Source organism: Nomascus leucogenys, chromosome 21 (assembly GCF_006542625.1).
Source record: "Nomascus leucogenys isolate Asia chromosome 21, Asia_NLE_v1, whole genome shotgun sequence".
NCBI classification, from domain to species: domain Eukaryota; kingdom Metazoa; phylum Chordata; class Mammalia; order Primates; family Hylobatidae; genus Nomascus; species Nomascus leucogenys.
The window spans coordinates 74,559,717-74,586,397 of NC_044401.1; the positions used below are offsets into that span (position 1 = coordinate 74,559,717).

General features: G+C 41.5%; 1 protein-coding gene and 1 long non-coding RNA gene across 12 annotated transcripts in view; both read left to right on the forward strand.

Annotated features, from left to right (window-relative positions):
• The window catches only part of MAGI1 (membrane associated guanylate kinase, WW and PDZ domain containing 1), a 679,526-nt gene that overhangs the window by 74,577 nt on the left and 578,268 nt on the right, over positions 1 to 26,681 (forward strand). The window lies entirely within an intron of this gene.
• The window catches only part of LOC101176582, an 83,733-nt gene continuing 65,063 nt past the window's right edge, over positions 8,012 to 26,681 (forward strand). Inside the window, exon 1 of the long non-coding RNA XR_001114652.2 lies at positions 8,012 to 8,649. This is a non-coding gene — a long non-coding RNA (uncharacterized LOC101176582). The remainder of the gene's footprint in view (positions 8,650 to 26,681) is intronic.

The following is a 26,681-nucleotide window of genomic DNA, read 5'->3' on the forward strand; positions in this document are numbered from 1 at the left end:
TGTGCTTGTCTTTATGAAAGATTCCTTGGTATCATCAGCACCTAGAAGTAGATATGCATATGCATATAGTTTCCAGGAGAGTTTCTTATTGAAATTCTTTCCATTTCTTGTGTGGCCTGGACATCCACAAAAAGGGGACTGTGTATCTGTTGGACTTGGGGGTGGCTTCCTAAGGCTGATGAACATAAAAAAGGGGCATCCTCAGGGAATCCCCTGAAAGTGAACCCAGGATATGCCTGAGGATTTGCATGATTCCTAGGGATTCTGGTCAGGGAGACAAAGGTGTGCAGCTGCTCAAAAAATCTGTATGAGTGGAGTTAGTGCTAAACAACCTGAAGTTTGGAGAGGAGTGGAAGTTAAGGGCAATAGCCCTGCCTTGAAAAGAGAACCACATGCTCACTGGTGATAACTTGTGGACAGTTCATGGAGCTATGAGAATGGGAGGAAATGAAAGAGATGGTGATTCCCCCCACCCCTGCACTACCCCCTAGATATATAAAAGGATAGACTTTTTTTTCTGTCTCAGTAAGAGGAACCAGTGACTCATGCCTTGTTCTATGAAGAGTTCTTCTCTGTATGATTCATTCACTCTCTGACCCACAGATGTAAGTCTCTGTTTGGAGTGTCAAGGTGATTTCAGATGACCTTCTTTCTCCTTTGTAGGGTCTGATTTTGATATCAGTAGGGAGGTGATACTCTCACAGTTAGGGCTGCCATACCTCAGCAGGTGAGTGGTTTGGCTTCTCTCAAGTCTTAATATTCTTCTTGTTTATGGATCTCTGACGCTAAGGTAATTACTGGGGGCAGAGGTACACTGTGAATGAGACAGGGGCAGGATATTGAAAGACAGAGCAGGGCAGTTGCTATGCTTAATGGGTTAAAATTGTGTTGGTTTCTCAGTCTTCAGGATGGTGGCTCAAAGCTTCCTTGCAGAAATGTGATGCAGTAAAGATTAATGTTAACACCCTTAACAATTATATTAGATGGACTAGACTCAGGAATCTGACTCACTGCCCTTCATTGGAAGCTTGACTTAGTCATTTCCCAGCCTTGTGGTCTCAGACAAATTTCTTAATCATTATGAGCTGTATTTGTCTAACATATGAAAAAGTGTTGACCTTCGGTCCACAGATATCATTAAGTACCACTCTATCCTGGCATTGTGCCAAGTCTTGAGATAAAATGTATACAACAAGCAAAGCTCTCTGTCTTTACAAAATTTTCCTCCTGTTTTGGGAGTGTTATGCGATTTTAAGTAAAATAGTGCATATTAAAGGAGTTGGCATAGGGCCCTTTTAAAATCATGTAAGAATTATTATGGAAAAGTTACAAACTGCCCATCCTACATTAGATTGTCATTATTTTTATTTATTTATTTATTTAGAGACTGAGTCTCGCTTTGTCACCCAAGCCGGAGTACAGTGGTGCGATCTTGGCTCACTGCAACCTCCGCCTCTTGGGTTCAAGTGATTCTCCTGACTCAGCCTCCTGAGTAGCTGGGACTATAGGCGCATGCCACCATGCCCAGCTAATTTTTGGGTTTTTAGTAGACGGGGTTTCACCATGTTGGCCAGGATGGTCTGGATCTCTTGACCTTGTGATCCACCCACCGCGGCCTCCCAAAGTGGTGGGGTTACAGGCGTGAGCCACCACACCTGGCCAAGCTACCTTTTTTTTTTTTTTTTTTTTAAGAGACAGAGTCTTGCTCTGTTGACTAGGCTGGAGTGCAGTGGTGCGCTCTCGACTCACTGCAACCTCCACCTCCCAGGTTCAAGCAATTCTCCTGCTTCAGCCTTCCAAGTAGCTGGGACTATAAATGCCACTCCCAGCTAATTTTTAATTTTTTTTCACTGTGTTGGCCAGGCTGTTTTCGAACTCCTAAGCTCAGGCAATCTGTCTGCCTTGGCCTCCCAAAGTCCTGGGATTACAGACGTGAGCCACTGCGCCTGGCCAGATTGTCATTATTTTAACAGCAGAACTCTCTGAACAAATTACTTCATTGTTTTATATGCAGTGTTTAAAAAAAAAACTCATCTGTTTTAACTTTTTTTTTTTTTTCCGCTGACACTTGAGGTAAAACCTCAATTTCTCTGCTCATTTTGTTGTCACTTTCTTTTTCTTTTCTCTTCCTCCTCCTCCTCCTCCTCCCCCCCACCCCCCGCCCCGCCCAGGACAGAGTCTCACTCTGTTGCCCAGGCTGGAATGTAGTGGCGTGATCTCTGCTCATTGCAACCTCTGCCTCCCGTTTTCAAGTGATTCTTGTGTCTCAACCTCCTGAGTAGCTGGGATTACAGACGTGGGCCACCACGCCCAGCGTTTTTAGTAGATATGGGGTTTCACCATGTTGGCCAGGCTGGTCTTGAACTCCTGACCTCAAGCAATCTACCCACCTCGGCCTCCCAAAGTGCTGGAATTACAGGCGTGAACCACCACACCTGGCCTGTGTGATGACTTTCTAATGGACATTTTGATGTAACAAAGCTGGTCTTCCTAAATAACCAAGTTGGAAAGTACATTCGTTGTGTGTGTAGCTCCTGGAGGAACTTTAGTACACTTGAAAAATACAATTCAGAGGCCGGGCGCGGTGGCTCATGCCTGTAATCGTAGCACTTTGGGAGGCCGAGGCGGGTGGATCACGAGGTCAGGAGATCAAGACCATCCTGGCTAACATGGTCAAACTCCGTCTCTATTAAAAATACAAAAAAAAATTAGCTGGGTGTGGTGGCGGGCGCCTGTAGTCCCAGCTATTCAGGAGGCTGAGGCGGGAGAATGGCGTGAACCTGGGAGGCAGAGCTTGCAGTGAGCAGAGATTGCGCCACTGCACTCCAGCCTGGGCGACAGAGAGAGACTCCGTCTCAAAAAAAAAAAAAAAAAAAAAGAAAAAAAATACAATCAGATTAATGTCCATGAGAACAAACAGTCCAAATATGCTTTCTTCTTATCTTTAAACTACCAATATGACAGATAGGAGGAGACAAACAACCTCTTCATGAAGACTATGCACAGTCACTTCATGGAAACTGTCCCAATTTGGAAATAGCTTTTTCCAAAGCACTTAGTTGATTTGCTCAGGGGCTCCCAGACTCTTAGCTCTAACCAAGCAATTTGCTGTAAACTTCTTTCTTCTCAGCACAATGGAACATTCATGATATTTATCTGGCAGAAATTTTATTAAGGGAAGCCTGACAGGAAGGTCAGGGGGAAGAGGAATGGAGTCTGTCTTTATTGGAAAGTTTGTTTCTTGAAATGTGTAAAATGACACGAATGGATGTGGTTCTTTGATATCAGTTCACCTCCTGACTGCATTGAATACAAGGAACCCTGTTTTCCGCAGAATGCCTTGGTAAGGCACTATCTAGGCACTCACTAGACCTTTAAAAATAAATCATTAGTTTCTCCAAGAGGGCTTCATTTTAGTGTTATTTTCTAAGATACTCTGCATAGCATATTTAAGGGTCTCTCTATGTTGAGTGCACAAATGATTGTTCAGTGGATTTTTTGGGGGTTTTTACATATTTTCCTTAATTTACATGAGGACTCTTTATTATACTGATCATCTATTCAGTTAACAGTGTACAGTTCAGTTATGCATGTTCAGTGTTGCATAAGGAACTGGAGTTGAAAATAATAGTTGTAGTTACCACCTAGGAAGGGAGGGGATGAATAACTGAATGAAATCAAAGAGGTGAGGGGAAATGCATTATGGGTAGGTAGTACCTCAAGCTCAAAGTGACTTATTTCTGTAGATTTGTGTTGACTAATTCTTTGACTGGACAGAGACCAGTTCGTTTCCTGGCTGTTTGTCCTACCTTTAATGCATTGCAGTTAAGTGGTAATAGCCTGTTGCAGGGGTATACCAGATGGACACAGGAATGCCCCCTTCTGCCTTCCCCTCTTATCCCTAGATGAATGGTGTCATGGAAATTCAAAGGTTATTCTGGGATTTCATGTTAGTTGAAAGCAAGTTTACTTATTTCTCATTTGGCATATCAATATTTGCAGGCCTGCCATTTCAGGCTGGCCCATGCTCTGCACTGCCTATAGCATAGAAAAGACAGATGAACTTATAGCTTAGAGCCAAGTTACAGAAAGTAAATAAGAGTGATGTCTTGTTAATAGACAAGGAAGGAATCTATTTAACTGGGGTATTTCAACTCATTTCTCAGAATTTCTTTTCTTTGTGGCCATATAGGAGCAAGGATGGTGAAGTTATATGGAAACAAAGGTGGGGAAATTACAGACAGAAATGGAAGAGTTGAAAGGAAGGAAGGATAACAAGAGCCCACCTCCCTGCAGTCTGCTCAAGGGAAATCTTGTACAATTTGTGTGGACAATGAGATTTATAATTTTGGCTTCAAGCCTGAGTGACTTTCTCCTCTCTGATTATAGGAAAAAATATTATAATTAAATTAGGATTAGGCACTTTTTCACCTCTTCGGTGTCCTTACATAGGACAGACATCCTTTTTGTTTGGTGACCACAGGGACCAGTGACATCCTAGTTTTCTTGGAATTGTTTGTACTTACTGCTTTATTAGAAACCACTCTATAGTCAGATGTCTGCCCACCCTTCTTCAGTTGTTTTCCCCCAAGATGTCAAAACCCTGGTGAGGAATCTGTGAAATGTGAACTATGAGTTGGTTGTATGAGGTTCAGTGAAACAGCTGGAGGTTTTCCCAGCAGAAGGCTAAAGGAGAATTGTCTAGACATCACTTTTTTCTTATCTAGTCAAGCTTTTCTGGGAGCTTTTCCACATGAGGAATCTAGGCTCAAAGGAAAATCAGTTTGACTGGCTGAAAGCTCATCTGGCAAGTTTAAATCACTCCGGAAACATACAGAGCTGCAGTCATTGGTTTGACAAGAACAGAAAGATACTTGTCTCTGTTGTTGCTAGTATTAAAAGAGAATTTATTGGCCAGGCGCAGTGGCTCACACCTGTAATCTCAGCTCTTTGAGAGGCTGAGGCAGGCGGATCATGAGGTCAGGAGATCGAGACCATCCTGGCTAACACGGTAAAACCCCGTCTCTACTAAAAAATACAAAAAAATTAGCCGGGCGTGATGGCGGGCTCATGTAGTCGAAGCTACTCTGGAGGCTGAGGCAGGAGAATGGTGTGAACCCGGGAGGTGGAGCTTGCAGTGAGCCGAGTTTGTGCCATTGCACTCCAGCCTGGGCGACAGAGTGAGACTCTGTCTCAAAAAAAAAAAAAAAAAAAAAGAGAGAATTTATTCATTTGTCCATTAAGACATTAGGATGGGCGTGGTGCCTTATACCTGTAATCCCAGCACTTTGGGAGGCTGAGATGGGAGGATCACTTGAGTCCAGGAGTTTGAGACCAGCCTGGGAAACATAGGGAGACCTTGTCTCAATAATAATAATAATAATAATAATAATAATAATAAAAAATGCTGGGATGGTGGCCCATGTCTGTAGTCCCAGCTACTCAGTAGGCTAAGGTGGGAGGATTTTGAACCCAGGAAGTAGAGGCTACAATGGGCTATGATCACGCCACTGCACTCCAGCCTGGGTGACAGAGCGAGACCCTGTCTCAAAAAAGGAAAAACCAAAATAACAAAAAAGAGCATCACTCACTTACTGTGAACAGACATAGTGCCTTGCCCTGGGGAATCAGTGATGGGTAAAAAGTGATGTTCTTTGTACTGAATTAAATCATTGTATAGCTAAGAGGATAAAGACAACTTGAGTAAAGGGCAAGTGGAAAGGAATAATGTCCTAAGGAAGTAGAAGACAAAGGATGCAGTAGAGAGGAAGGAGAAATCAGAGAACGTTTGAATGCAGTAAGCTTGAGGTGAGCCTGAGATATTTTTGAAATTTAACCAAAGGAAGGGGCTGTCAAATGAAGCTAGTTCAGAGTCCCAGGATTTGTATCTTTTGGAGTGACCGTGCCCTCAGAAACTTCCAGAGACTTTTAGAACTAATTCAGGCTTTGGCTTTGGCAGTTGTAAGAAGCACCACAATTCTTTCTACTCCAGACAAGGGGCAAAATGTGTATTTTTTTTTTTTTTTTTTTTTTTTTTTGAGATACAGTCTCACTCTGTTGGCCAAGCTGGAGTGCAGCGGCACGATCTCAGCTCACTGTATCCTCTGCCTTTGTGGTTCAAACGATTGTCGTGCCTCAACCTCCCCAGCAGCTGGCACTACAGGCACATACCACTGTGCCCAGCTAATTTTTGTATTTTTAATGTAGACAGGGTTTCACCATGTTGGCTAGGCTGGTCTCGAACCCCTAGCTTCAAGTGATCCTCCTGCTTTGGCCTCCCAAAGTGCTGAGATTACAGGTGTGAGCCACCATGCCCTGCCTTCAATAGATAATTTTAAGCAGTGTTCCAGCTCTTCCAGTTTATGTTACCACGAGTAGTCTATGGGTTTCCATTATTTAACGTCCTTGTCAGCACTTGGTATTGACGATCTTTTAATTTGAGCCACCTGAAAGTATGCCTACTTCGAATTTTTTAAATTACTGTGTTTCACTGTAAAGAAATGAGAGTGAGGTTTAGAGCCAGAAACTCTGAATGAGTTTAGCTTAAACCCTGGTTGAAGGGCTGCTAGGTGATCATTTGAATCCTTAACTGAAGGTGGGGCCATTTTGTTAGACCTCACCCTACAGAATCTCACACACCAAGGTCCAAATGCCGATGGCAAGCTATATAAACCTACACCGTTATTTACCTCTTTGAGACTCAGTCTCCTTATCTGCAAAGGGATGTCATTTGAAATTCCTCACCGAGTTGGTATGAAGAGCGTATCAGTCATTCCAACAAAAAGCACTTAGTTCCTGGCCCATAGTTATTATCAAAAAGAAGTTACGAGGTTGCTCTGAGTCACAGGAAGAAGTGGCTAGCTACATTGCTGTAGAATACTCTTATATTTATTTTAGTTTATCTATTTTTAGGGGAAACAAAGTTATTTCACCGAGAGCATTAGACGTCAAAAGTCGATATATCCTTTCTGGAACTGCCTTGTTTGTTTGATGTCCTGGTGTCTCAGTATGTTTTGAAGGCTGGCATGTTTATGGCCGGGCAGAACCATGAACACTGCTTGGGCCCAGGGCTGCTCTGGATTTGCGTATATTTCATACACGGGCAGTGGAGAAGGAAATCATCTTCAGCTTGTGTTTTGACACAGAGAAGTTTTGCTTTTCGTTTATCTGCTCTCTGCCTCCTCCACCGAAAAGAAGCAGAACACACCGGCATGGGTAAATATTGTGACTGGCAGCCTCAGTGGTGGTGTTTTTCCCTTTGCTACAATTGCAGAGAGACTGCTGGTGGCATTGTAGAAGATCCATGGTTGTCATTCTTCAACCAGAACCATAGCAGTTCTGGAAATGAAAAAGTGAAGTAAAGAAAAATAAGAATTACAAGATAATTTTTTTTTTTTCCAAGGGAAATTGTAAGGCATTTCAAGGACGGACAGGCAAAAATGTTATATGGTTTTACATTTCTTCTTCTAGCACCGATATTCATCATGCCACCAGTTCTGAGCCTTAGAATAGATAGACTCTTCAAAGACAGCTGAGCTTCATTTCAGGTGGGTTATTTGGTACCTTCCCTCCGAGGCTTCTCCTGCTTCGTTTGCCTTGCTTAGTGAAACTCAGCTAGAATCGAGGTGCAACTGGTCTAGGAGGCTAGGAGAGGTGTAACCACTTATTATGTAGCCACTGAGAGTTTGGCCTGGTGGAATTTCATTTGCAATTAGTTACGTTTATTTATTTATTTAGTTTTAAGAGGCAGTGTTGTCCAGGCTGGCCCTGAACTCCTGGGCTCAAGTGATCCTCCTGCTTTGGCCTCCCAAAGTGTTGGGATTACAGGCATCAGCCACCACACCTGGCCAAGTTTATTTTTTATTAGTTTAAAAAGTTATTTACCTCTAACGTGTTTTTCTTCACTTCCCCCCTCCTCCCTGTCTCTGTCTTTCTCACCATCTCTCATTCTCTCTTTCTGTCTTTGTCTCTCTCTTTCGGGAAGTTAAGTAAGGGAAGAAAGACCAGATGAGAGAGGTTAAAACTGCTGGTCTCTGATTTCACAAACAGGACTGGATCCCTCCGTGTAGTCTCTTACTAACTGCATGATTTTGAGCAAATTCCTTCATTTTTCTAAGTCTCAATTCTTTTGTCTCTCAGTGGAGGTAACAGTTGTACCTCGTTTGTTATGAGGGTTATGTTCAGAATGACAAATGTCAGAATTTGCACAAATAGCAACAGCTGCCCTTACCTGGCAGTTCCTCAATGCCAGCCACTGTTCTGAGTACCTCCTTGGTATATATCCCAACAGCCCTGGGGGTTGGGGCCTGTGGTTTATAGGTGAAGAAACTGAGGCAGAGAGCGTTTAAGAAACTTGACTAAGATTCCTCTGGCAACAAGTGGCAGAACTGAGATTGGAGTGCGAGGCTGTGTAGTCCAGAGTTGAGGTCCTCTGTCGCAGCACTGCCATTTCCCCACTGTGCCGCCTGACAACACACCCTGCCCCTCCTCCTCCTCTCTGTAGATAACTATTTCAGTTTGGCATAAGTTCCTATGTAATTTGAAGCAACAAACCTGCGGTCAGACACTCCACTACCTGTGCATCTTGCCTGTTTCCGGATCCGCCGTCTCACAGACATTTTCTATGTCAGTGCCTACGGCTCTACCCAGGTGAAAAATTAACCACCTTGGCCAGTGCTGCCCATGTCGCTCCTGCTTGCCGGGGGCTGGCTTTCTTTCAGAGCAACCCCTTTCTAGCTGGCCTGATGCCTAGGCCCTGGCTTTCTTTCCCACAAAGTAGCTTCTAAGAAAAACTGTGGGAAACAAATGACTTCAGAGGTTTTTAGAAACAGAAGTGCAAACTCTAACAAATTTCATCTGGCCCAAAAATGTTATTACCCAAAATCTTGAAAATATTTTCTTATAGGATTATTCCCCCAAGGTTGTTAATCTGAGAACGATCCAGGCCTAATAGGCCTGACTTTTTGCCCCCTGATATTGGAGTCTTGAGTAGTTGAGTGCCAGAGCATGGGGGGTTGAGGTAAAAATATTTCTCTGGAGGAAATGAAGTCATTTTATTTAACATTATAGCTACCACTGGGACTGTATCATTTTAGAAAGGGAATGCCAGTTCACACAGCCAAAATGAAGCTTTTAAATTAGTCCAAGAAACCTTTTAAAAGGTAAGCACTAGGTTTTCAGATCCACAAACATTTATTGAGTCATATCTGTCCTAAAGATTCTTGCCGTAGTTAAATTTTACCTAATGAACATTGCCTTTCTAGATAAATGTTATTGTAACATTATCTGCTTCTCTCTTTTAGTGGTTGGCATTTTACTTTCGGTGCTACAGAGTAGCAGCAAGCTACACTGTTTCTGTGCTGAGGTTGTTGTCTGAGAGAGGTTTATCTGGCCCTGTGAGCCCCGCACAGCAGGGAGACAAACCTTCATTTGTTCCGTGGAGTAAAGAATGTGGCCTTGTACACCTGCCTCCCTGGATACACCTGTAGGGCTGGTTTCCCTGCTGAAACCGCTCTGTGGAGCTCTTGACACTGGTGCAATTGGCTAAGCCCTGGCAACAGTGTCAACAGAGAGTGGGCTCCGAGGAACCCAGGTTTCCGTGTCCTTCTCTTGCTGGTTAAATCCCAAGTGTGTGTGTAATCGCTCTCAAGCTGGGGAGGTGAAGTTGAAACCTGGCTTATCACTGGGCCTAGATTCTCCTGCAGCATATTTTAGATGAGAGTGGAAAACATGCCAGGCCCAGCATTAGCTGCCCTGAGACTGAGGAGCTTTGCTTTTCCTCCTGAAGGCCTTTGGTTTCGTCTGGAAATCTGCCTGTGAATAGGCCAGAAGGTATAAAGGCAGCTGTCCTTACTTATCTAGTTTTAATTTTTCAGCAAGTGATTTGGAAGCAAGAATGAAGATTTGATCAGAACCTTTGCTCACTTGCAATGAGTAGACTCTTGTTGCTTGTTTTCGTTTGGCATTGCCCTCCCCTTGAGAACACCATAGGCAGCTGCTCTGTGTTGGAATTCCAGTTCTGTGACCTTGGGCAAGTTACTTAACCTTTCCCTGAGCCTCAGTTGTCTCATCTGTAAAAGGGGGATAATAATAGTACTTGACTCATAGGTTGTATTAGGGATTGCAGAGTTAGTATTTGTAGTTCTTAGAACAGTATCTGCACATGGTAAGTGTTATGAAAGTGTTTGTCAAGACAAACAACAGGAAATACTTTGTATAGTTAATTATATGAAGTGCCAGTGATATTTATGTGGCTTTTTGTTGTTGTTGTTTGTTTGTTTGTTTTTGAGATGGAGTCTCGCTCTGTCGCCCAGGCTGGAGTGCAGTGGCGTGATCTTGGCTCACTGCAAGCTCCGCCTCCCGGGTTTGTGCCATTCTCCTGCCTCAGCCTCTGGAGTAGCTGGGACTACAGGCGCCCGCCACCACGCTTGGCTAATTTTTTGTATCTTTAGTGGAGATGGGGTTTCACTGTTTTAGCCAGGATGGTGTGGATCTCCTGACTTCGTGATCCGCCCGCCTCAGCCTCCCAGAGTGCTGGGATTGCAGGCATGAGCCACCATGTGCGGCCTTATGTGGCCTTTCTGGTTGGTAAATAGTCTAACACACACAGATTAATCATTAGATCAAAAGAATTGTGTTTTGGTATGTAGTTAAGGTGCTCTTTTCTTTTAAATATACACTCCTTGCTGTTCTTCCTGTTCCCTTTGCAGAGCAAAAGTATCGGAAAAAAACAAGTCCAAGCACTTCCTTCTAATATTGGTTTAGTTGTGGTCAAAAACAGGAATTATGAGTCATGAACACCAAATTAACAGGAATGAGCCAAGGCAAAAGTACATCCTAAGGATGGGGGTCATCTTTGACAAACAGACACACAGATTCATCAGGCATTAAAACAGTATTCTTAACCTTGGAATCCACGGGTCCCCAAAAAGTCTGTCAGAGAAATCAGGGGATCTGCAAATTTGGGTGGGCTAAAAGTTATCTATCTACACTTTCACTAACCCCTAACTGAACTTGAGCATTTCCCTGAATTATGAATGTAGGCAACAAACCACAGTGACAGAAGCAATACTTACGACTTTGTCATCAGTAGGAAACTCAGATATTTTAATATCACATTGCAATCTCTTTTATACTTATCACTACAGTAGCTAATAGATTCACCGTTATTTATTTGTTGTTCTTCAGTGCCTTAAGAAAAAGCATTATTATTTATTTTAAGAATATTTTGCGGCCAGGCACGGTGGCTCACGCCTGTAATCCCAGCACTTTGGGAGGCCGAGGTGGGCAGATCAAGAGGTCAAGAGATCGAGACCATCCTAGCTAACACGGTGAAACCCCGTCTCTACTAAAAATACAAAGAATTAGCCGGGTGTGGTGGTGGGCACCTGTAGTCCCAGCTACTCAGGAAGCTGAGGCAGGAGAATGGCGTGAACCCGGGAGGCGGAGCTTGCAGTGAGCCGAGATCGCGCCACTGCACTCAAGCCTGGGTGACAGAGCAAGACTCTGTCTCAGAAAAAAAAAAAAAAAAAGAATATTTTGCTCAGTATAGTTCAGTATAATTAGTTTCCTTTGGACTCTTACACATTTTATGTTATTCATTTATAAACATTATTCTGAGGTAATAATAGTCATCACCAGACTGCCAGAGAACTCCTTGCATAAAAATGATTAAGGAGTTTTAAAGCTGAAGGCTTAAGCTGATTGGAATCTCTAGAGCTGTTCTGTCCAATAGAACTATAATGCGAACCACCTGTAATTTAAAATTGTCTGGTAGCTACTTTAAAAAGAGTAAAAAAGAAAAAGTGAAATTAATTTTAATAATACATTTTATTCAATTAGATATATTTAAAATAATATTTCAACAGGTAGTCAATAATAAAAGTTACTTGTGAGATATTTGACGTGTTTTTCATACTAAGTCTTTGAATCAGGTGTGTAATTTATACTTCAGAGTATATCTCCATTTCGTTGCAACAGTTTCATTGGAAACGTTTGATCTGTTTTTATATTTAAGAAAATTTCACTGAAAAAGTAGATTCAGGTGGTTCCAAACACAATGAAATGTTTTCCACTAACAGCATTGAGTATTTTCAATTTAAATCATTGAAGATGAAATAAAATGAGAAATTCAGTTCTTCAGCCACGTGAGCTATATGACAAGCTCTCAGGGTCTGCTGGGGGTTACCATATTGGACCATGCAGCTCCAGAGCCTGACTCCACACCGAATTCTCTGGGAGGAGAAAACAGTGATTGAATGGATGCTTTGAATGCGGCTCAACATACATTCATAAATTCGTAAACTTTCTTAAAACATTATGAGATTCTCTCTCTTTCCCTCTCTTTTCCTTCCTTCCTTCCTTCCTTCCTTCCTTCCTTCCTTCCTTCCTTCCTTCCTTCCTTCCTTCCTTCCTGTTCTTCTCACCAACTATCATTGTTGCTACTGTATTTTATGTGTGGTCCAAGACAATTCTTCTTTTAATGTGGCCCAGGGAAGCCAAGAGTGGACACCCCTGCCCTGAGATATCCCCACACTCTACCTGTCCCTGAGTAGGTCCTCATATTAGTAATGACAGTACACAGTGCAGAGCTCTGTCTGGGACTTTGTGTGACTCAAGGGAAGCATTTCCATTTAAGTGGTGGCTTTTGCAGACCAGTGGGGGGTAGCATTTTGTAATTTCCATTCCAACCAGTTGAAGAGGGATTTACAAATTCTTGGAAAGGAAAGATGATAATTTTTTTTCCTTTGAGCAATCTTTGGTATAACAATAGAGTTTAATTTACACAGGGATTTTTAGTACTTTGCTTATATTCTTTGTTTGTTTTTCTCCTGTAGTGTTTTCCAGAGAGGGTGATCTGCAGGGCACATTTTAATCATTTAAATTAGTTTTTCATGGGTTCTCAACATACTTCCTCTGACGATCATTCAACAGCAAGGGCAGGGTACAAGCCTGGGCTTTTGGTCTTTTGGGGCCGTGGGAGAATATGCAGATCTATGCAGAGTACCCTTACCAGGAGGGTTCTTTGAGGCTTCACGCTCCCAGACCTTTGGCTAAAGTTGTTAGAAATGTCTTTTCCTTTTCAGGAGTGGTCTCTGAACTAAAGCTAGGTAATTTCAGCCAATGCTAAGTTACCCACTTGGGTGGTCTAGTCTACTTTCATCTCCTAACTTGTTTAACTTTAATACTGAATGTGGCTTTTTCATTTCTTTTATTAAAATTGACGAGCTGTAAATTAAAAAAGAAAAAGAACCAGTAATATTACTAATCCTGATTTTTTTTTTTTTTTTTTTTTAATAATCTGGCTCTGTTGCCCAGGCTGGAGTGCAGTGGTGCCATCTCGACTCACTGCAGCCTCCCCATCCTGAGCTCAAGCCATCCTCCCATCTCAGCCTCCTGAGTAGCTGGGAATATAGGCACATGCCACTCTGCCCGGCTAATTTATGTATTTTTTGTAGAGGCAGGGTTTCGCCATGTTGCGCAGGCTGGTCTCAAACTCTTGAGCTGGCATTATAGGCATGTGCCACCGTGCCCAGCCCCAATCTAGTTTAAATATAAAACTGGAGCCTAGATATAAAAGTAAAAAGCTTTTTTCCCTAGATAGAAAAGTTTAAAAACTTGGGAATTTAGGTACATTTGGAGGTTTAGGTTTAGATCCTACCAGTAAGTAGACTTTCCCCATGTAGCACTTGTGGTATATCTTAGCACTTTGGAGAGAAAGTTGAACTCTTTTCAGCCTTAGAAACTTGGGGGCATGTCTCATACTTCAGCTGAATGCTGGACATGTTGAATATTTTACTGTGTTAGGGCTTGTGACCAACAATAAAAAGCACATTTCCTTCTTTTGAGGGATTGTAGTCTTGGTAAAATGAAGCAGTAAACTTGGTCAAGTCTAAATGATGATTGAGACAGAAGATAACATTTGTCAGTGAATTCTGTTTTGTTTTCTTAAGTCTGCACCTAACAGGAACTTAGCCATTTCCAGCCAGCTAGTAGTAATAACAACAGAAATAGCAATTGACCTTTAACACCTCCTCCAACAATGTTTAGTGGGTGCTTATTAAGCATTATTCTAGAATATAGGGCCACAAATGTTGGACACAGAGCTTGCATAGGTTTATTATGCAGGTGATGGGAAGGTATCTGATATGACACGTGCTCTTGACAAAGGGCCTTGCATTTTAATAAGTGGAGTGAATAAAAATGTATAGCCAAATGTCATGATGGCAGCAATGGAAGTGTGCTCTGGAGGTGACAAATGCTTTGAGGAATATAGAGTGTTTGACAGCACAATGTGAAGAAATGACAGCTACCATTTTTGCCTGTCTTTTTCTCTGTGCTACATTTGCTTTGCTCTTGTCACCTTCTTAGGCTGGTTACTGGGCAGCTGGAAGAGACTGTGGAGAATTCACTTCAGTTATTTGGCTTAGGGACATAAAATTGAACTGTGTAATTCATGGATAGGTATCTGTAGCATCATCTTCGTGCCCTGTAGATTGTGTTGACTGCCAAAGGATTTTACGATTCTAAAATCCCAACAGATTTTAACAGTTGCTTAAATATTATTTCTTGGCATATATGGCTTTTTTAAGTCTGTGGGTCAAAGATAGATGTCCTCATTTGAGACTTAGTGATTTGTTTTATAAGTGTATTGAATAAGTTGAGCCAGTTTGAATTGTGTCCTTCTCTTTTAAAGAAAAGATTTCCCAAATTTAAACCTGGATTTAGATGTTTTTTGGGTTAACCCTACTGAACTTTCCAAAATTTTCAGGCTTCTGGGCCTAACTGAAATTGTAATTTAGTGAGGCCGGCCAAGTGATTTTTAATCTCATTTAAAAGTTACCGTAAGCTCTTCTTGAACAATTTGGGTTTTAGTATAATAAAAGGGCACATGTATTGGGCTTTTTATTTAGGCTATTGCAATAAGGAGAACTTTCATTAATGAAGAAAGTCTCAAAGAAAAGGCAGACAATTTGGGGTTTTATAAAACAAGGGAGTCATTTAGGAAGGCTGGAGATATCTCTTATAATATTCCAGGGCAGAGTGTCCATTGCTGCTAGCAGCAATTATTTTTAAAAAGATATTGCTAGGCTGGGCGCAGTGGCTTATGCCTGTAATCCCAGCATTTTGGGAGGCTGAGGCAGGCTGATCACTTGAGGTTAGGAGTTGGAGACCAGCCTGGCCAACATGGTGAAACCCCATCTCTACTAAAAATACAAAAAATTAGCCTGGTGTGGTGGCCCGTGCCTATAATCCCAGCTACTCGGGAGGCTGAGTCAGGAGAATCGAATCGGTTGAACCTGGGAGGTGGAGGTTGCAGTGTGCCAAGATCGTACCACTGTACTCCAGCCTGGGTGACAGAGTGAGACTCTGTCTCAAAAAAAAAAAAAAAAAAAAAGATATTGCGATTGCTGGGCATAGCAGTTGCTCATGCCTATAATCCCAGCACTTTGGGAGTCTGAGGCAGGAAGATTGCTTGAGCTTAGGATTCGGGACCAGCCTGGGTAACGTAGTGAGATCTCATCAATACTAAAAATAAAATAAATCAGCTGGGCATGATGGTGCATGCCTGTGGTACCAGCTACTCAGGAGGCTGAGGTGGGAGGCTTGCTTGAGCCTAGGAGATCCAAGCTGCAGTGAGCTGTGATTGCACTTCTGTACTCCAGTCTGGGTAACAGAGCGAGACCCCGTCTCAAAAAAACAAACCAAAAAACTGATATTGCTGATTAAAGCTTTCACTTGAAAGCCTCAACAGTTAATCACAAAAGTGCAATTTATAATTAGTGTAAATTGAGCATAATAATTTTATTATAGCTTATCTCAGTGTATTCATTTGATGATTTTAAAATATAAATATAGGAGTTTTCATCCTTTAAATTTATGTCAGAATTTAGAGACATGTATTATTCTTTGTGTTCCTCCCTTTTAGGTTGATTGTACAATTTTTCCAGGTTTTAAATATATTTAGGGGACATTTATACCTTACATATGCGGTTTGGGGTATTACAAATTCTAATCCCAGAATTACTATAGGTAAAACCATAAATATAAAACGATAGAGGCCTATTATCTTAGCATTTTGTTAGTCTCCTTTTAGGAACCGTTTGCTATGGCTTACCGATACAATTTTCTTTCAACATTAGGATCCTCTTTCCTTTAAGAACTACAGGAAACACAAGCTGGGGAGTTATTTTACATGACAATGAGGATGAGATATTATTTGTTTATAAGTTATTCAGTGTCTAAAAGCCGTAGGGTACCAAACATAACACAAGATAGAAAAGAAACAGATTTTCCTTGACATTTAGCTGTAAATTGAAATTAATGCATATAAAATACTGAGATGAAACACTTTAGTTGTAGAGTTTTGCATACTGCTTAGCTTTCATGGTTTTGTCACTTTGGATTGTAGTTCAAAAGTGTGCTTTTAAACTGTATAAACTCATTAGCTGGATAAAATTCTCCAGCTATCCCCTTTTTCCTATATTTTCTTACTCTGCAGGTGAAAACAACATTTTTAATATTTAACATTCTTAAGTGATCTGTTTCCTGTGGATTGTTTTTCATTTTCTTGTCCCTGGCCCTACCTATTCTGGAGTCAGCACAGGCTGGTGGGTGCGCTGCCAGATCTGGGTGTGCATGTGTGGTGTCAGGATACCATTATTGGGAAATGGATGACTGCAAAACAGCGAGGCCTACTTGTAGGCAGATGACATAACCAGCAGCTCACTGAATGCCACTGCCAAGACAAATAGGTTTGAGCTCTCCCCTCTTGGTGGCTGTTCTCGTCCATGCTGAAAGTCATTGCTACCCTTGGCTCTACTTTTCTCTAACCTGGAGGAGGTTGCTGAAATTTCTGCCCAACGGAAAAAAAAAAAACAAAGGGACCAAAACAGGATGTAAGTGAAGTTTTAATATTCCAAACCAGGAAATAAATGATGAAATGCAGAAAAGGCAGGGAGGAAATTCTAACTGGCACCAAGTTGGGAGGTCAGCGTCAATAGCCCACAAGACGCTGACGAGGACTTGTAGTTCCCAAAAGTTCTTTAACTTGTGTTTCTTGTGAGTTGAAGTAACACATTTTTTATTCCTTCTCCATCACCACCCTTTCTAATTCCCAATCATCACCCTTAGTGCCCTGGGAGGGCATGCAGGAATGGCAGGAAGTGCCAGGACTTCACTTGGACAGACACCCTAGGTGGCCACCCCCTTCCAGTGTCCATGCTGTAGGCGGACCCTAGGGCCAGGCCTAGAGAGCTTTCTAAGGTGCATTTCCTCTTAAGTAAAACATAAATTAGAGAGCAGGAAAATGTTGTCTCTTGTTTTTTTCAGGAAATTTATTTAATAAATACTATTTTAATACTAAAGAATTTTAAAAGAATGATTACCACTTTATTGCTTGCCTCTCAAGTGTGGCTTTATCCACTGTTGTGTCTCTAGCACCTAGAACAGGGCTTGGCAGTGTTAGAAGAAAAACTTCAGCCAAATTAAATTTAAAGAAGTTTAATTGAGCAATGAATGATTCACGAATTGGGCAGCCCCCAGAATCACAGCAGATTCACAGAGACTCCAGGGATGCCCTGTGGTCAGAATAAATTAATAGGCAAGAAAAGAGAAGTGACATACAGAAATCGGAAGTGAGGTGCAGAAATAGCTGGATTGGTTACACGTTGGCATTTGCCTTATTTGAACAAGGTTTGAACACTCAGCAGTGTATGACTGGTTGAAGCATGGCTACTGGGATTGGCCAAGACTCAGCTATTGTTACAGCTTCATACTCCTAAATTAGTTTTTCAGCCTTGTCTACCTATTAAGTTAGGCTATGGTTGGTCCACAAGGACTCAAATATAAAAGTACAGAGTCCTTCTCAGGCCATATTTAGTTTGCTTTCACAGCAGATACTACATACCCATTAAGTTTTCATGAAATGAATGTGTGATCATCAGCCTCAGAATCTCCTAGGTGGTCATTACAGAATAACTACTGGATACTAAGTTTACTACCTGGGTGACGAAATAATCTGTACATCAAACTCTCGGGACACAGGTTTATCTGTATAACAAACCTGCACATGTATCCCTGAACCTAAAGTAAAAGTTAAAAACAACAAAAAAACCAAATGCAGATTATTGAGCACACCCTAGCCCTTCCAAATCAGAATGTCTGGGAGAAAGCCCACAGACTCTGCATTTTAAAAAGGGCTTCCCCCTCAGATCCATTGGTGCTCCCAGATTTAAGCACTCTTACCCTATGGACACACCACTTGTTTCCAATTTCCTTGTTGCTTTTCATATATGTTGTAACATGATGGATGAATTTGGTTCCCATCCTCTATTTCATGCCCCATCACAGCAGTATTATGTAATGGATATCCTCAATATAATGAATGAATGCTAATATTATATAATGAATATTTGCCTGCCTGTTATATTTTAATGCTGTCGGACAAAATTGACACTCTCTTTATTACCTTTTTCCCTATTGTTGGATTACCCACCTCTCTACCCCAACTATCTTCCCTTATTCTGTAGTGCTGCAAAGAGTATGAGATTTAGATGTATATCTTTGCTTTCTTTTATTTTCGAGCTCTTTCCTTGGTGAGCTGGGCATTCTTCTAGAAGTTTCTTGCACACAGGAGATCTAATATCCAAAGGGCTCCCTTCATGGTTCCCTCCCTCCATCCCTTCCTTTTCCTTCCTTCCATTCTTTCTTTCTTTCTCTCTTCCTTTCCTTAGTCCTTTTTCTCAAAAATTGGAAAGCTATTGGCATTTACATAGCACTTTATTTTTTTTCCCCTTGAGATAGGGTCTTGCTCTGTTCTCCAGGCTGGAGTGTAGTGCTATGAGCATGTCTTACTGCATCTTCAACTTCCTGGGCTCAAACTATCCTCCAACCTCAGCCTCTCGAGCAGCTGGGACTACAGGCACGTACCCCACATGCATCTCATTTTTTTATTTTTATTTTTTGTAGAGATAGAGTCTCGCTATGTTGCCCAGGCTGGTCTTCAACTCCTGGGCTCAAGCTATCCTCCTGCCTCTGCCTTCCAAAGGGCTGGGATTACAGGCCTGAGCCATTGCACCTAGCTGAGCACTTTCAATCTCTGCCATCTTACCTGCTTAACAAGTAACATTCCCTTTGAAGGGAAAAATAATCCAAGGTCACTTTTTATTAAATTTTACTAAGAAATGGCAAAACTGCTTAATGGAGTTGAACCAGGATTCTTAAACAGCTACTTGAGTTAAGCACAGAGTTAGGCACTTTTAGATTCAGTCAGAAAGAATGTTTTTTTTTTTCCTGGAACTCAACTTTTTTCATTTGAGAAATATGAAAATTGGCCCACAAGCTATATGATGCTGCCCTGTCACAGTGGAAGAAAACAATGCCCAGTTCACAAACAAGTTTTGAGTTCTACAGAATGAATATATTTCTTAACTGCAGGATATCTAATGACTTGTACTATTGTTAGGGTATACAAAGTAAGGCTTTCTCAAACTTTCTTGAACATGAAACTCTTTAATATTGTTGTGATACTGCTTTTCTACATAATATTCTTTGTGGAATACTCATCTAAAGCAGTGTTTTTCAAATTGTAGGACAAGATTAGCGACTGTAGTGAAATCTGTACTGTGGATTACAAACCAGAATCTATATACGTATATATATACACACACACACACAATCACACACACACTTAGTGCTTCACATATAGTAGGGTATCGTTTCCTGAGATTTTTTTTTTTTTTTTTTTTTTTTTGAGACGGAGTCTCGCTCTGTCGCCCAGGCTGGAGTGCAGTGGCGTGATCTCGGCTCACTGCAAGCTCCGCCTCCTGGGTTCACGCCATTCTGCCTCAGCCTCTCCGAGTAGCTGGGACTATAGGCGCCCGCCACCACGCCCAGCTAATTTTTTTTGTATTTTTAGTAGAGACGAGGTTTCACCGTGGACTTGATCTCCTGACCTCGTGATCCGCCCGCCTCGGCCTCCCAAACTGCTGGGATTACAAGCGTGACCCACTGCGCCTGGCCGAGATGTTTTTTTTTTTTGGAGATGGAGTCTCGCACTATCGCCCGGGCTGGAGTGCAATGATGATCTTGGCTCACTGCATGCTCTGCCTCCCGGGTTCAGGCGATTTTCGTGCCGCAGCCTCCTGAGTAGCTGGGATTACAGGTGCCCGCCACCACGCCCAGCTAATTTTTTGTATTTTTAGTAGAGACGGGATTTCACTATGTTGGCCAGGCTGGTCTCAAACTCCTGACCTCGTGATCTGCCCACCTTGGCCTCCCAAAGTGCTGGAATTAGAGGTGTGAGCCACCGTGCCCAGCCCTGCGATGATTTTCTTTTTTCTAGGGCGTGAGTGAAGGTTCAGAGAGAAAAAGGGACATTTTCAAAGAATGTTTCTCCGTCTTCTCCCAGCAAAAGAAACACAGAACCAAACAAAAATACAGCCAATCTGGCATGAAGAATGCAACTGTAAACATTATAATTTCTTCATCAAATAACAGAGTATATAGATTGTATTTGTTTAACAAGCACTTATATATCACTTGCTATATGTGAACAGTATTGTGAGCATTTTACAAATTTGTTTTCTTTTGAGACAGAGTCTCCCTCCGCCACCCAGGCTGGAGTGCAGTGGCATGATCTCGGCTCACTGCAACCTCCACCTCCCAAGTTCAAGGTATTCTCTTGCCGCAGTCTCCCGAGTAGATGGGATTACAGGTGCACACCACCATGCCCAGCTCATTTTTGTATTTTTAGTAGAGATGGGGTTTCACCATGTTGGCCAGGCTGGTCTCGAACTCCTGACCTCTTGTTATCTGGTTTGGCCTCCTACTAAAGTGTTGGGATTTTAGGGGTGAGCCACGGCGCCTGGCTGCATTTTACAAATACTGATCCTCAAAACAAAATTTGATCTGCATAACAACCCTCTAGGGTGTAGGTGCTATTATCTCCATTTATGGATGAGGAAAGTGAGGCACTTGCTAACATTCTGTATAATATACTTAACTGTAAAATCAGAAAGTGACAGTAATCATTAGAACTTTGACCTCATATTTAACAGTGGTAGTTAGAAACCAAAAAAGGAGCCAACTCTTTTATATTAGAGTCGGGATCATGCCAAATGTTTTTTCTGGCCCCTGGGTAATGGGGCTGGGAGACCAAGAAAATTATGTCCAAATCGCAGAATGATCAACTGTCTGTTTGAGGCTATTAAAAGATGGTAGTTCTCCAGAGCACAGATAAAACTTCTTCAGATATCATTTGCTCATTTCTGGGCAACGCATGTGAAAGCCAATCACTCTCAGTAAGGAATTCTTTTGGTTTACAACTGAATATTTCACTAGTGTCAGGATTTCTCCTTTTGGTGGTTTTGTATGTGTTTTTTTTTTTTTTCCTGCAAATGGTATTATATTAGCCATTAGTTAAAGTAACACTTCTCACAGACTGTGTTGCACATATAGCAACGTGCTGTGTGGTAAAGCTCCTGGTCACATTTCAGGAAGGAAAATGGCATTTTCTAAGAAAGCTAAGGCTGGGTATGGTGGCTCACGCCTATAATCCCAGCATTTTGGGAGGCCAAGGCAGGCGGGTCACTTGAGCCCAGGAGTTCAAGACCAGCCTGGGCAACATGGCAAAACCCCTGTCTCTACAAAAAATAAAAATAGTTGGGCGTGATTGCGCATGCCTGTAGTCCCAGCTTCAGGAGGCTGAGGTGGCAGGATTACTGGAGCCCGGGAGGCAGAGGCTGCAGTGAGCCAAGATTGCACCACTGCACTCCAGCCTGGTCAGCAGAGTGAGACCCTGTCCCAAACAACAGCAGCAGCAACAACAACAACAACAGAAAGTTAACACTTTTCCTTTAATGCCTGAAAGCCATTGGGAAACACTTCTTATTTCTGAGGATGTTATTTTCTTCATTTATGAGAGAAGCCAAACTCAAGAGCTTTAGACTTTAAAGTTGGGGTTTTCATTTCAATGGTGTTCAAATAGCAGTGGTTCTTAAGGGGAGGTGGGGGTGGGGGTAGGGGTGAGGATGTTGTCCCCGTAGGGGACAGTTCACAATCTAGACTCATTTTTGATTGTCAAAACTGGGAGAGTGCTACTGCATCTACAGGGTAGAGGCCAGGGATACTGCTTAAACATCCTACAATGCACAGAAGCAATAACTAGCCCCAAATATCAATAGTACCAAGGCTGAGGAAGCCTACTTTGGAGCAATCTGATGCCATTTTGTATTAGTGAACTGTCTTGGTTTTAACTAGGGGCAATATAATTCTTTTACTTATTTATTTTTTTTTTGAGACAGAGTCTTGCTCTGTCACCTAGGCTGGGGTGCAATGGTGGAATCTCGGCTCACTGCAACCTCCACCTCCTGGGTTCAAGCTATTCTCCTGCCTCAGCCTCCCAAGTAGCTGGGATTATAGGCACCTGCCACCACACTCAGCTAATTTTTGTAGTTTTTAGTAGAGATGGGGTTTCACCATGTTGGCCAGGCTGGTCTCGAACTCCTGAACTCTGGTGATCCTCCCACCTCAGCCTCCCAAAGTGCTGGGATTACAGGCATGAGCCGCTGTGCCTGGCGGGGGCAATATAATTCTAATTCTTTGTACCTTGATTCCATTTACAATTTTTTTCTTGAGTACTGTTTCATGTGAAATTACAAATTTTGAGGGTGGAAGCAGTGGAGGGAAGAAGTGACATATGGTGTCAGTTGCCAGGAAAACTATAATAGCTCTTAGAGTTTCCCTAATTGTTAAATACGAGGGGACGGTTTAAGGTTTGGGGTTTGTGAGGAGTTGAGAGATCTTCCACTGAAACGTGCTACGAACAAACTAAATTATGGTTAATACCTTGTGGGTTGCCTCTGGGTTGTGCAGTCTGATATGCACTTTGCTTACCTTTATTTTGTTTACTCCTTGTAATAGTTCCATAAAATTCAGAATGTTACCAATACTTAAAGTTGAGGAAGCAACCTCAGTAGAAAAGTAATGGGACCCGTGTTATAGACTGAATGTGAATCTCCCCAAAATTTATTTGTTGAAATCATTATCCTCAATGTGGTGGTGTTAGGAAGTGGGACTGTTGGAACCTTTGGGAGGTATTTAGATCATAGGGGTGGAGCCCTCATGAATGGGATTAGTGCTCTTATAAAACAGACCCCAGAGAGCTCTCTCACTTTCTTTTCTGCCACGTGAAGATACAATGAGAAGATGGCAGTCTACATCCCAGAACAGGGTCCTCAGCAGAATCTGACTGTGCTGGAACCCTGATCTTAGACTTCAGCCTCCAGAGCGCTGAGAAATAAATTTCTGTTATTTATAAGTGACTCAGTGTATGATATTTCGTTATAGCAACATGAACGGACTAAAACATCCCCTAATTTCTTGTGGGAGTGTGGCATACAGAGTAAATTCTTTGAGCAACCATTCCTAATATTGCCTTCCCTAAGCGCTGTCTGCTTTGCTTGGAATAAGAGGTAGGAGGGTTTGGAGAGCCCTCCCCTGGGTGTTATTCTAGTGCTTCACTGCTTTCCCTCTTGAAGGGTGGCGTAGCCTAGCTCCTGGCACATGTTTGCCAGTGATGTAGAAATTCTGTTTCTAAGGATTAAAGAGGTAGGGCCGAAAATAATTAGGCAACTTGCAGCCTCTGCCACACTCACATTTCAAGATTCTTCTTTGATTTTTTTCATTTTAGTCACTTAATGATTCTTCCTTCTTGTTTTATTCTTCCTTCATCTCCAGGGACTGTAAAACAATCCAGAAACTTAGTAATATTATGAACAAGCATTTATCAACTGGCCACAATGTGCTTATTAATGTTCAAATAATATGAGGAATGTCAGCTTTGCTCCCCAAACCTTGTTAGACTCAAACCCTCATGAGACTTGATACCATGACTACTTATGTCCTTTTATTACCCAAATCGATTTCCCTTTCTTTTCTTACTGGGTTTTAGATGCAGATGACACATTCCAGGGAAGATCGGAGGGCCTGAGTATGGAGAAGTATGAGTTGGTATTTTTTATAGCCTATGACACTCCTACTTTAATGATTTAGATGGGCTCATAATTTCACATTCACCATTGAAATATTTTCTCTGAACTTAGAAAATGAACCATTGTTAGGGCTATTTGACAATATTTCTTTGGGATACTTTTCCTCATTCAGTTTGTTTATGAGTAATTTAAGATCCACTGTCATCATCTACATTTAGCTGTTTGTAATTTGTGTGGAGTTCACATTGAGTTATTGATTTTACCCCGTACAGTGTAAACATGAAAGACTATGAAATAATGATCTTGCTGGTGAAATGTAGTTTGTATATTTTTTAATAATGAGGACTAAACATTTGGCTGTATGAGTCTTCCTGCCCATAGAAATAGAAATGTGGAAACCTGCAGGAGATACAAAAGGCATTTTTTTAAAAAAGGGAAATAGAAAGACTCTTCATGTACAACTGTAGGGCCACAATAACTTCAAAAGAATTTATTTCATTGATGACTTAGTAACCCATTTAATGCATAATCCATGTTAGTTTAAAGTCAAAGTAAACTAGTTTATGTGTTTTTCTTTTTCTTTAGCAATATAATTATAATAAATTGATTTTGGGATGGGGGCGCAAGAGAATTACTAGTGCTAGTGTTTTACTCTAGTGGCTGAGGGTCTCCTAAATTAATGAGTTAAACAGGACAGGATATAGCATCAGAAGAGAGTTCCTGCTGTTTACCTGCAATGGTTGCATCCTCACTAAAAAAATATCTACTGCCCTCTGCTACAAAGACGCCCACCAGAACCTTGTTCTTTTGTCTTTGAGGACTGTTTCCCCTTGTGCTCTGCCAGCCTATCACAATAAAATGATTTCAGTGATGTGGTCTCATTGCAGGAAATGTTTAATGAGTCTCAGGAAAACTATAAATAAATCTTAGGTTATTGTTACACCAAAGAACATCTTCAGGCCTTAGATAATTAGGATGTCCCGCCTAGGTTTATTACGAGAAGTCTTCATTCAAAGAGGTGCATGCTTGATTACTTTATTTTAATTTATTTTATTCTGGACTTTAAATCGTCCTGTCTCAGTGCAGAAAAGGAAGAAGTGTCAAGTCTCTTGGCGAGTAGGGAGGTTGTCATTTTTAACCATGTCCTCATAAGACGGGACATTCAGAGGTTGGTCATCTTGTGCATCTCCAGCCTGCAAATATTAATAATACTCGAATCACCTTGAACAGATAAGTGAGAACAGAGCTTGTTGTTAAAGGTCCTTAAAGACCTTTATTTATATTGTTAATATATTTAATATAGTATTTATATTACTTTAAGATAATATTTATATTAATTTATTTAGTATAATTATGTTAATATAATATTCATATTAATTTAATATAATATTTACATTAAAGCACATTTCAAAATTTTCCCCTCAAGTAACATTTTAGTTAACTTAAATGGAAAGAAACTGTTCCTATCCACTGACCTAATTCTTTATTTCTCGTGGAAGCTCTATTTTTATTTGTAGCTTAGGTAATTGAAGAATGTTCTTGGTAGCTTGAAGTTTGTCTTCCTTGTATGCATTTGGATTTGATAGGAAGAATGATCATATTGGCCTATAATATGGAATATACTTTTTAAGGTCAAGTTATCTGGTCAACCATTTATTTCCTAATAGAGTATTGCTTGATCCGTATGCTCTTGATTCTGATGACGTCTCTTTTTCTTTTTTTATAAAAGCACATTAAAAAATAAATACCATATTTTATTTTCCAACAAACAGAATGATAGCCTGATTTATACTTATTTGGGCTGGAGTAATCATCTAACAAAACAATGTCCCTTAGGCAAAATCTTACTTAATTTGGGTGTAATTTCATTACTTATCTCTTTCCCTTTTTTTTGTATCAAACCTTACTGTCTGCAGTGGCTCTTCTGCTTGTCAGAAGTTAATTAAGTTGTATCTTAAAAAAAAAAAAACCACCAAATCAAAGAAGTGGCTTAAAAATTCTATTTAGCAGGTTAGGTATAGCCAGTTGTGCTTGTGCTTATCCAAAGCAAGCCACCTAGGAAACACACATGCACCCTGATGGCTTCACACCGCAGAGGCTGCCGGTGGCCTGTGGTCAGCCCATCATCCACAAATTGGTTCACCAGGGGAGTGCTCTCAGCCCCTGACACAACCTCTTTCTTTCCCTGTGGGCCTGCGGGCCACCTCCAGGAAAAAGCTGACTTCTAAACAATTTCCTGGTGAGCCAGCTGGGGAAGGAGAGGATTTCCTTAGCTGAACGCTGAGCACTGCCATTCAGAACAGACAAAGCTAGCAAGCGTTGGAAATCTGAGGCAAAAGGGCAAGGGAGAAGTGTCAGGGAGGGGCTGGCTGAGGTCTGCAAATAGGTTGCAAGAGTTTTCAAGGTGTTTTTGTCAGGCTGCCATTCTTTTGACAGCCCTTCAAAATCTCAAACAGTAATAACTTGCTATTGGAATTCAGATTTCAGAATATAGGCCTCCTTGTCTGTTGCTAGTTTTCTTCCCTGATGAGATTCTCTCCCTGGGACAGTAGGTGTGGTGTAGGCTTTGCTCTCGGTAAGCTATACAAAATTGTTAATCATCAGGAGGAGATACTGCCTGTGGAGAAAATTAGTTAGAGATTAAAACCAACAACAACAACTTTGAAGCTGAGCTCAGTGGTGCACACC